The sequence below is a fragment of the Macaca nemestrina genome, chromosome 13 (assembly GCF_043159975.1).
Source record: "Macaca nemestrina isolate mMacNem1 chromosome 13, mMacNem.hap1, whole genome shotgun sequence".
Lineage (NCBI taxonomy): Eukaryota > Metazoa > Chordata > Mammalia > Primates > Cercopithecidae > Macaca > Macaca nemestrina.
In genome coordinates this window covers 32,875,409-32,886,748 of record NC_092137.1, presented here as the reverse complement: position 1 = coordinate 32,886,748, position 11,340 = coordinate 32,875,409, and the positions used below count along the sequence as shown (strand labels likewise).

At 46.9% G+C, this 11,340-nt stretch overlaps 1 long non-coding RNA gene across 1 annotated transcript; it reads right to left on the bottom strand.

Moving 5' to 3' along the window:
• Positions 1–345: 345 nt before the first annotated feature.
• On the bottom strand, positions 346–9,858 carry LOC105464814 (uncharacterized). Its single transcript, XR_977019.2, has 3 exons — positions 6,530–9,858; positions 2,315–2,473; positions 346–2,231 (listed from the first exon to the last, which is right to left on the bottom strand). It is a non-coding gene; the product is annotated as an uncharacterized lncRNA (long non-coding RNA).
• Positions 9,859–11,340: the final 1,482 nt, after the last annotated feature.

Sequence of the window (11,340 nt, the reverse complement as noted above, 5' to 3'; positions counted from 1 at the left end):
AGGTTTGGGGAGCATGAAGATGATGTAGGTTTCCACAACCCCCTGATCTTCTGCACCCCTATGGCTTCCTCCACCCATAGGGATGAGGAGAATTACAGCTGCCAAGAAGTTAAAGATGGTTCGCAGGGAAGGCTGTGGCGGCGGGGCGGGGCGGGGCAGGTGGGGCGGCGGGGCGGGGCAGGTGGGGCGGCGGGGCGGGGCCGGTGGGGCGGCGGGGCGGGGCCGGTGGGGCGGCGGGGTGGGGCGGGGCAGGTGGGCGGCGGGGCGGGGCAGGTGGGCGGCGGGGCGGGGGCAGGTAGGGCGGCGGGGCCGGGCGGGGCAGGTGGAGCGGGGTGGCGGGGGCAGGTAGGGCGGCGGGGCTTTGGCTTTGGCAGCAACCTGACAATCACAGGACCTCAATCTTGGTAAATGCAGTCAGCAGAGAACCAGGGCTGGTTTCAGTGTGTTGAGTCCAGTAGGCTACCAGGAGGTTAAAAATGTCTGAGGCATATGTTTGACCACCATTAACAAACCTAAAACAACAAAACCCTTTAGAGACACAAGAGAAAGGAACAATGTCACCAGTGACATTCTCCACTTCCCAAACACTCCTGGTTTAGAAGAGCTGGGAGAAATGCAGTCTATTTTAGGGGCTTTATCGGTGACATTAAAAAAAAAAAAAAACAGTAATACGTTTGATATTTCACTTCAATTATTCATCTAAGGAGCCCCTGGGTAGGGACAGATATGGAACCATTGGTTGCACAGTAGCCCAGAAGACAGTGTGAGATGCGGGGCCCTGGGAGCTGGGAATTCCTTCTTCCTCGTTCTGACCCCCACAACTGCTGCCAGAAAGGTTTATGAGCCCTCATCATTTATTATGTGAGTTTTCTATATTTGGAAACACTTTGGGGGAAAATTTTCCACACTTAGAAACTCATTACCCGAGTCTCCAGTACATCCGTTTTTCCACGCCCTTCTTTACACATGGAAAGGTCTATCATTAAGAATGTTCATCTTAAATGCAGTTGAAACAGAGACACAGAGACGACCCCGCTCCCCAGAGGTTCTGCTCGCTAGCAAGTGGCACACTCCGCCCCTCCTACGGGTCATTCGCGGTGGCTTCTGGAAGGCTGGGTGGAGGTGGGGTGTGGGCAGCTTTTTCAGAGATGGGGTAAGTGTCCTCTGCGCTTCCATGAGGAGGAGCTTGGCTCAGGCTCTGAAAGGCTTCTATCCTTTCCTCCCTCGTGCTGGACATGAACCAGTCACATGAGCAAGTCACATAAGCAAGTCAGGAAGGGTGTATTAGTCCCTTTTCACACTGCTATAAAGACTGGGTAATTTATAAAGGGAAGAGGTTTAATTGACTCACAGTTCAGCATGGCTGGGGAGGCCTCAGGAAAATTACAATCATGGCAGAAGGCGAAGGGGAAGCAAGGCACCTTCTTCAGAAGGCGGCAGGAATAAGAAGGAATTCAGGAGGAACTAACAAACACGTATAAAACCATCAGATCTCGTGAGAACTCACTATCACAAGAACAGCACGGGGGAGCTACCCCCAGGATTCAATCACCTCCACCTGGTCTCTCCTTTGACATGTGGGGATTATGAGAATTATGGGGATTATAATTCAAGACGAGGTTTGGGTGGGGACACAAGGCCTAACCATATCAAGGGTCTAACACCGTGAAACCCTGTCTCTACTAAAAAAAATACAAAAAATTAGCTGGGCATGGTGGCGGGCACCTGTAGTCCCAGCTACTCAGGACGCTGAGGCAGGAGAATGGCGTGAACCCGGGAGGTGGAGGTTGCAGTGAGCCGAGATTGCGCCACTGCACCCCAGCCTGGGTGACAGAGCGAGACTCCGCTTCAAAAAAAAAGGACAATTATTTCCTCTCTTCTTGTGACAAAAGCAGAACACGTTGATTTCAGGAATATACAGGTAAGAAAAGGCAAAGGCACCTAAAATTCCATCATCTTTTACCCCCCCAACTTTCATCTACACATGTATAATAATGAAAGTAGTAACTTACTGAGGGCCCAGCACGGGTCAGGAGCTGGGCTGTGTGGTTTATATGCACCGTTCCACCTAACCCACACAACCAGTCTGCTGGTCACTCCACGGGATCCCAGCATGGTGTGTGGATGGAGTGTGGGCTCCAGAGCCAGGCTGCCTGGTTTCGAGACCCACTCTGCCACTCATGACTGTGATCTCCAGCAAGCTGATTAGCATCCATGCCTCAGGTCCTCACCTGTCAAATGGGGGTAATAACATCAGAGGTGCCACACGGGTTGTCAGGAGGATTAAATGAGTAAATAGGTGTAAAACACTTACTGCTTGGTACTTGCAAGTGCTCAACTCAGCAGAGTCACTTATTGTTTCCTTTGTAGAAATATGGAAGCATGTTCAGAGAAGTCGGTGACTTGGTTGAGATCCCACAAGCATTAACTGACAAAGCCAGGTTTGAAACTTAAATCTCTTCTGAGTCCAGATCTATTATGATATAATATACAAGAGAGACAAGAGAAAAAAATCAGTGTTCCCCTGCTCCTTAACACTATTCTTTAAGTTGCAAATATCTTCTGCTCACTGTATAATACTCCAGCCCTAAATGTGCCCTTGACCGAGTCTTAGCCAGTGGGTAGAGACCTAGAGGAGTTGGCAAAGGCTCAGCTTTGTTTAGTGCAGTGCCGTCAAGCACAGGAACCCCTGGGCCTCTCACTGACAGGCAGGTTCATTTCTAACAAGTCCCCAAGTGAGCTGATGCTGCTGGTCTGGGAACCACACTGCAAAGAGGCTTTTGGGAATTCTGGCCAGTGAATCTGCTTTCGCTGGGACCTTCCTGCTGCTGCCTCTTTGTTTTACACAGTTGCCTTCCATCTTCCCTTGTGTCCCGAGTCTGGAATTCTGAGTCCATCGGCACCGTGCATCACAACCTCTGACCTCTGGAGGCAGGTTCCTTGGCTGGAGCCCAGGTGGACTCACCTGGGGCCCACCCACCTGGGGGTGCCAGGTCACGTGTCACAGTCACCAATGTCAGCTCTGGGGGTTCCGCACAAACACTGGTAGGGTGGCTGCTGATCCCGCCTGTCTGAAACACTTCAGGGGACATGTGTTTAGGATTCAAAAGAAAAGAAAGATTCACACTGGAGTCAAGCAAGCGCTGGGGGTGGTCGGGAGCATAGGAGGGTGTGAGGCCACAGCTTGGTAAGGGATCATCCACCTCCCATCAGCAAGCCCAGGGCGTCGAGTCCTTCCGTTCTAAAACCTCTGGGGTCCTCAACAATACAAACCACTATTCCCATCTAGTGCCCTCTGGGAGCCCATCCCTCAGACAGGAAAGGGAGGTCACCTTTGACACCCTCTGTGGAAATTCCAGGTAGTGGCGACCGAGTATAAGAGGCAAACTAAGAATTCTGAGTGCGGTAATCAGAGTGGGCATTCATGTGAGTGGAATAGCCCCAGCTGCCCAAACCCTTAACCATGAAGGAAAATTCTGTCTTAAAAAGGTCTTTCACTGTGATTTTTCCATGACGTGACTAGCTTTTCATTCAGTTGTCTATCCCAACAGATACCAGTAGGTCCTGACAAAACCTAAAGTATGGGGAGAGAGACCCTGGAAATTAGAAATTTTGTCTTGCCTTCTTCCTCAGGACACGCTGTTTCCACAGCAGGCGATATCTGCGAGGGCTGGTTCAGTTTGCTGCTATTTTCAACATTTTAGAATGAGTTTCCCTCACTTCTGGGGATTTTCCATGGGGACATAAATCTCTAAGCCTCGTTCTAGCAAAGCGTCCTCATTGCTACCTCAATTGGGACAAGTGAAATATTTGGAAATTCCCATGGCCTTGGCCAAGACCTTGAAGGGGCGGGTTTTAAAAAGTTCTAGATTCCCTTCTTTCCATGGCAGCCAAGGGCACATTTCCCTGGCACAGCACATCCCCCTGGAAAAAGCAAGCCCCTGGATTGGAGGCCTCTGGAAGCCTGCCTATGTAGGCCCAAACATAGCATGAGAATACTCAATGTATGCAAATAAGCAGAACAGGAAACTCATTTATTAAGCTAAACCTCCCAATGTTGGGGAAAACTTCCTGTTATCAGACATCTGAGAACGGGGTCAGGCCTAGTCCCTGCAGCCCTTGTGACGAGGACCCTGGCTCAGAACCAGAAATCTGCCTGCTGGGCCTGCCATAGCAGGAAGAGGGCTGATAGGAGGCAAGCTTGGGCTTTCATGTCAGGTCTGTCCCTTCCTGGCCGTGTGACCTCTTGGAGCCAATGTTTCTTTAAAACGGGGACAAGGATACCTCACGGGGTATTGCGAGAGTAGGGCAACACATTTAAAAGTGATTTCAAAGCTGTCAGGTGTTAGTCCATGGATCATATCTGGGTTTATTTTGAAGATTACACTAAATAAGAAACATACACACACACGCAGTGGTGTTCTGGTAAATGTTTAACAACTGGCTTTCTAGAGGGGAAAATGCCCCGGTGTTTAGCATTTGTCAATTTCCATGCGGTAATACTCCCACCAGGGCTCATTTCAAAGTGCTAGTGTGATGTCACTGAATGTCAAGTTGAGAAGAAAGGTACAGAGTTGACCCCTCTGGGCTGGCGTGAGCCAGCGGAAGCACACCGCTGTTCCTATATTTCACTTCCTCTTATATAAAGCACTTAGCACAGTGCCTGGAAAACAGGGGTGTTGACCTCCTCGTCCTTCTCTTTCTATTTTCATTAGCTCGAGGTTCACCAGCAGATAGGGAAATGGCAGTCCCACCCTGTCCTGCTGAATCTGAATCTCCAGATGGTGTGTGTTTTAAAAGCTCCCCGGGGTGATTCTGCTACGCAGCCCTGAACAGGAACCGCAGCACCACGTGGCGGGCTCCCTGGGAGCAGTGACGGGGTCCTGCTTGTGTTTGCATCCCCAGTCCCGAAACAGGGCCCAACCCATTTGGTGCCTTCCTAAACGAAGTGATGGAAACTCATTATCTGGAGCTAAAACGAAAGGGGTGAGACCTGCGGAGAAGAGTCAGGAGAGCAGGCCCCACCGACGGCCATGCACCTGCTGGCTTCTCTCCACTCTTCCACGAGTCACCCCCATTGGCCCGGGCTGTCCCCATCATCACCAGCCAGGCTTGTTCTGCTGCTGCCCCCCAGTCCTCTCTGCACAGTTCATCCTGCGGGACCTGTGCCCACTCACTCCACCTCTCTGAGTTACCCCTTTTGATCCTTGGAGCCCAGGGCCCTTTCCTGCCCCCTTTCTCTTATTACTGCATCTGTGGAGCTGCTCAAGAGCCACCCAGGACAGATGTGTCAGACTCAGACAAGGATGGGGGCTGTGAGTGCATGTGCACCTCTCCCTGCAATTTCCTCCTGCCCCTGCTGCCTTTTCCTGGGAGCTCTGCCCCTAGTACAGTGTGTGTCCCTAAGAGCCCTCAGTATATGTTCTTTGAATAAAGAAAAACAAGCTACTGGGAAGGGACAACAGGAAGGGAGGAGAGGAAGGCATTATAGGTGAATTAATTACTCCAGGAAAGACCTGAAGTAATTGGTGCTTCCTTGGCCTGAGTATAATAGCAAAGGAAATTTGATTTTTAAGCCAAAAGTGTTCACGTCTCCATCCATCACTGCATATATATGTCCCACCCATTTTTATGTTCTCTCTCAATCCTTCACGCCAATATAAACACCAGCTCCTTGTCTTTCTCAAGGCAACCCAGAGAAAATGAGAAGATAAATCCAAGGAGTGGAAAAAAATTACTAAGTCATCTGTTTTAGGTACAAACACAACGACACAATTTTCCCAACTACTAGGTATAACAATTACACTTTAGAGGAGAAGGGAAGAGCTTACGTGCAAACAGACTAGCGCAGACAAATCCAGCTTTACATGGTCCTGGTGGCAGCATGACTGAGCTGAAATATACCCTTAGACCAAGTGTGTCCTTTCGATTTAAAGAAAAAGAGGAAGGGAATTACACGTGAAATAGTCTTTTGGACAGTGTGCTCAGTGCACAAGAACTAATTCACACACAGCCCTGTGAATATCTTTTTACCCCATCTTGAAGATTAGGTAAACACACAGAGCCTTAGTTAACATGCCAGGTGCACACAATCAATGAATAGCAGAGACAAAACTAACATGGGTCTCCTGACAGCAGAGCCTATGGCTTTTTCAGCCATGGACATAGGTTCCAGACATGGCTACTGCCATTGCTTTACAGCAAGTCCTCCAAAACAGATCCTAGGATTAGAGTTGCCATGAGCACACAGGGAGGCAAGCACTTTTCCTTTTCCTTTCTTTTAATGCCCTCCTTCATGGAGGTGAAGCACAAGAAGAGAGAGAAGGGAGGGACAGTGTTTCCAGCAGGGAAAAGGTGACCAGGGACCAGAGAGAAATTCTTCAATTCGCAGTTATCAAGTCTACAGGCTCAAGACACCCAGAGGAATGATGCTAGCTCTTAAAAAAAAAAAAAAAAAAAAAAAAAAAAAAAAAGACAATAAAGCTTAGAGACAAGACATGATTATTTAAATTAAAATTAGATATATTACCTATACTTGGAATTCACGTTGCCTCTGGATTCTCTCTCCCTTAATCTGTTCCTATGAGTCTTGCCCGACTTCAGCTCCAACCAACCTCAGCTAAAGTCCTGGAAGGGAGGGAGTGGGCCGTATTCATCTTAGAACCCTTAGGACCTTGCAGAAAGAGTTGCTGGCAGAGAGTGTATTAAAAAAAAAAAAAAAAAAAAAAAAGTTAAATTAGATTTTCTTTCTGCTATCTTTATTCTCAGGGTAACTTTTCTGCATCTTTCAACTAACTCTCATCCCAGGTTCTCCCTTTCCTCTCCGCTAAGCGCCTTCAACTGGTGCCTCCCCATCTCCTGCTTATGTGCAGGTGATAACAGAGTTTCAGCACTCGCAGAATTATGTTAAAATAATATGTTATGCTCTGAGTCAGAAGAGACATTCTTTAGGGCAGGAACAGTTTATTATTACATTTTGTACCCTAAGCATCTAGCATAGTGCCTGACACATGGGAAAGGCTTATTCAACACCCATTAAATAGAATTAAACCTGGCAAAGACTGGTGAAAAAGTGGGCATCTAATATCTGAACGCTTTAGTCACTGCACTCTTGAGCAAAAAGTCCCTTGAGGACAGGAGTCACCATGTCAAACTAGTTATCAAATATGGTTCTAAATGCAACAGAAGTGGCTTAGCTCCTAACAGCGGGATTTGTGTATTTTTAGGAGAATCTGTTCAAAGCATCGTCAATTGAAATCGCCCTGGAATCACCTGCGACTAAACAAGGGAAATGAGTATAAAGTGTGATAAACTCACAGTCTTACTGAGAGAAAAGAACAAAACAAAACACACAGCATCCACTCTGAGATGACCTCTACATGGGCAGGGATCCTGTAGAGAGGTAAGTAGGCAGCTTCCACACCTTCTGCCCAAATCACAACATTACAGAAAGCCAGAGCTGAATGCTGGGCTATGCCTGTTTCTTTACTGCAGGGCTTCTTAGAGACTTTAATCATCTAATGCCCAGGGCGGCTCTTCTCTTCATGGAGGGTGTCTTAGTCCATTTAGTGATGCTATAAAGAAATACCTGAGGCTGCGTGATTTATAACGAAAAGGAGTTTATTTGCCTCTGCAGTTCTGCAGGCTGTACAGGAAGCATGGCACTGGCATATGCTTCAGGCTGCTTCTACTCATGATGGAAAGCAAGGGGGACAGGCACGGTGGCTCACTCCAGTAACCCCAGCACTTTGGGAGGCCAAGGTGGGTGAATTACTTGAGCCCAGGAATTTGAGACCAGCCTGGGCAACAAAGGGAAACCCCATCTGTTTAAAAAAAAAAAAAAAAAGAAATAAAAGAAAAAAAGAAAGTGAAGAGGAGCCTGTGTGTGAAGAGAACACGTGGTGAGAGAGGAAGCAGAAGAGAGAGGGGGAGGTGCCAGGCTCTTTCTAAACACCAGCTCTCTTGGGAACCAACAGAGTGAGAACTCACCCCTGAGGGAGGCCATTAATCTATCTATGAGGGATCCACTGCCATGACCCAAACATCTTCCATTAGGTTCCACCTCCAACATTTGGATCAAATTTCAACATGAGATTTGGAGAGGACAATTATCCAAACCAGAGCAAAGGGACAGAGTGCACTTGGTTTCTCACACTACTTTCGCCATAGAATCTCTTGTTAGTAGAACTTCTGTGAACACCATCTGGGTAATGCTGCACCACATCATGACCTGCCCTTCATGAAATTCAACTCTGCAAACACTGTGTCACCATCTCTTCATTATGCCGAAGGAGATGTTCTAGGTTGTAGGAAGGGCCACCAAGAATGAGGGACAGTTTCTGCCCTTATGTAGCTTTTGGTCTCACATGGGAAGTCAGAAGAGGCTGAATCAGAGAAGAGACAGAGAGCAAACCAGGATGAAGGGCAGAGCATGCAAATATCCTAAGCAAGGCCAAAAGTGCTGTTGGAGTGTAAGGGGGAAGAGACAGAGTACCTGGCTTAGAGGTGGATGTGGGACCTGTAAGAAATCCCATGAAGGGGTGGTCTTGAGGAGGCGGGCTTTCCACAGCAGACATGAGGTAGAGAAAAGCAGGGAGAGCACCAGAAGGACAGCAGGAGAAAAGACAGATGGGGAGGGCAGGCTGCAGTGTGGAAAGGGTGGTCAGGAGTGGTGTGATGGGAAGGAATCTTGGGAAGGTGGTTTGGAGTCACATTACGAATGTCACAGTAAAGAGTTTGTACTTCATGCAGAACTCCAGAAGGTCTCAGAGGAGTGACACTTTAGACCACAGAGGCTTCTTAATGCCTGCCCTTATATGATCTGTTAGTTTACAAATAATTCCCTAAGGAGATGACTGACTTTGACACAATGTGACATACAGTGAAAGCATATCCGGTTTAATTATTTTGTTAGTCTATTATCTTTGAAATGATAAAATATATCCAGAAATATATTTTGTAATAATTAGTGACTATTAAGTGAAATATACTGTATTAATTACCTACTGCTTTATAATGCAGTGCTAAGATACAGTTAGCAACTTAAAAACCACACACATTTATTATCTCATGGTTTCTGAGGGACAGGAATCCAGGCACAGATGGGCCAGGACTAACTTCAGCATCTATCACAGAGCTGCAGTCAAGATGTCAGCCTGGGCTAGGGTCTCATCCGAAGGCCCATCTGGGTTTGCCTCCAAGCTCAAGTGTTTGTTGGCAGGATTTGGTTCCTTGAGGGTTGCTGGGCCATCTGACTTCCTCAGTTCCTTGCTTCCTTCAGGGGTATGCGGACAGGTGGCCCAAGGCCACCCCTAGTTCCTGACCACATGGTCCTCTACAGAATGGTGGCTTGCTTTATCAAAGGCAGCCAGAAAGTGTTTCTGTTCACAAGATAGAAGTCACTATCTTATGTAACCTACTCATAGAAATGACATCCTTTCAATGTTGTCAATATTTTATATAGACCCAAGGCACTCCAGGAATGGGGATTCCACAAGGCTGAGAACACCAGGAGCCAGAGATCACTGGGGGGCCATCTTTCAGGCTGCCTGCCACTTTGATACTTCACAACATTCTCAGGTTAAAGTAAACTTACGAAAAACACTCATAATATTTTAAAATAATTATGTCCCAACTGTACCTATAGAACTCGGGATCAACATGGTGAAATGCCGTCTCTACTAAAAATACAAAATTAGTTGGGCATGGTGGTGCATGCCTGTAATCCCAGGTCCTTGGGAGGCCGAGGCAGGAGAATTGCTCGAACCTGGGAGGTGGCGTTTGCAGTGAGCAAGATCGCGCCATTGTACTCCAGCGTGGGCAACAAGAGTGAAACTCTGTCTCAAAAAAAAAAAAAAAAAAAAAAAAAAAAAAAAAAAGAACGTGGGATCAGTGTGGGGAAGCAGTCAAGGATAAAAGAACGTGGGATCAGTGTGGGGAAGCAGTCAAGGATAAATAACCCTGTCAGTCACTGCTCCCCTTAGCAAGACAGGACTCCATTATAAGAACAATCATGGAGGAAGGAAAGTTATCCCCCAGACCCCAGAGAACCCCTCTTCCCTGCCAACCGTGTATCCATCCTTAGGACTAAGCTCAGCCAGTCTGCTTTCATTCAAGTCCTTAGACTCATGCGGGCACTGGAAAACGAAAGACACTCTTTTGTTCTGTGCAGATGAAATAAGATACTGTTCAGTCTGGTTCATACCCCTTCCTGGGATTGCCTCTTTCACATAAAGAATGTACCAGCAACATTCCTTAAGATGAGAAACCAAATGTTGTCAGGGTAGATTTGTGATTCTCAGAGGCAGAAAGTAAAGACAGACAGGGGAGGGTTTATCTGGATGCATGTAACAGTTAGGGAAGGACAGTCAGATTGGCTGGGTCAGGAGACGGCTAATAAAATACAGTGTCTTTGATCTATAGGTCACCAGTCTATTTAAGGTTGCCCTGAGACATTCCCTTGAAATATGCATTTTTGGAATTCTTCCAGAAAAACTTCAAACCTTAGCTTTATCTTTTTCTTTTCTGTAGTGTGCTGGATTTTGATTTATCATTCCCTATGAAGTTGTGGGTGACATTTCCCCTTTATTTGTCCAAAACCATCCAGGCACACATAAGTGTTCTCCCTATAACCGGTGGTGTGTGGATCCTGCCAGGATATGACTAGCGGTATTTCTACAACAACTTGGTGAGAAATCACCACCCTAACTGGAGCTATGAAGTGGAGGGTCTCAAGGCTGTGCTATTCAACTTGGCCATCAGACATTAACAGGGACCTTTTCCATCAGTCTACAGAGCCCAAAAGAAATGCCATAGGATATTAAACATGTCAGCACCATGCTTTTCAAGAAGAAATGTGAGAAGCTGGCTTTGGTCACCAAGATGACCACACTCAATCACTGCCTAAATGCTGGCCTGGGTTGCCTTAGGTTAGTACCCCCCTATTTATCCAGACAGCTTAGGATCTTAACTGTATTAGACAAAAGAAATAAAGAATTTAGAGTGTAATATCAAATTATCCACATTTTGGCCTTAGGGTAAAACCACCTTGTAGTTGTAAAATGCTGTTATATTTTGTTTAAGGAGGTGTTTGGTAGTGGGGGTGGGTGGGGAGTTAAAGTTACATGGAGTTAAGTTTGGGTTTGTGTTGCCAAGTTTCACCTCAAAATGCAGTATGATTTTTCAAAAGTCAATTATATGAGTTGCGAGAAAAATTACTTGAGGAAAGAGGTCAGATCTCCTCAAAAAGAAGGAAAAGACAAAGAGGTAGAAAAGTACAAAAACTTGCAGAGGAGAAAGCAGACATTCAGGTTCACATTAAGAGTTGACTGCACTCTTCCT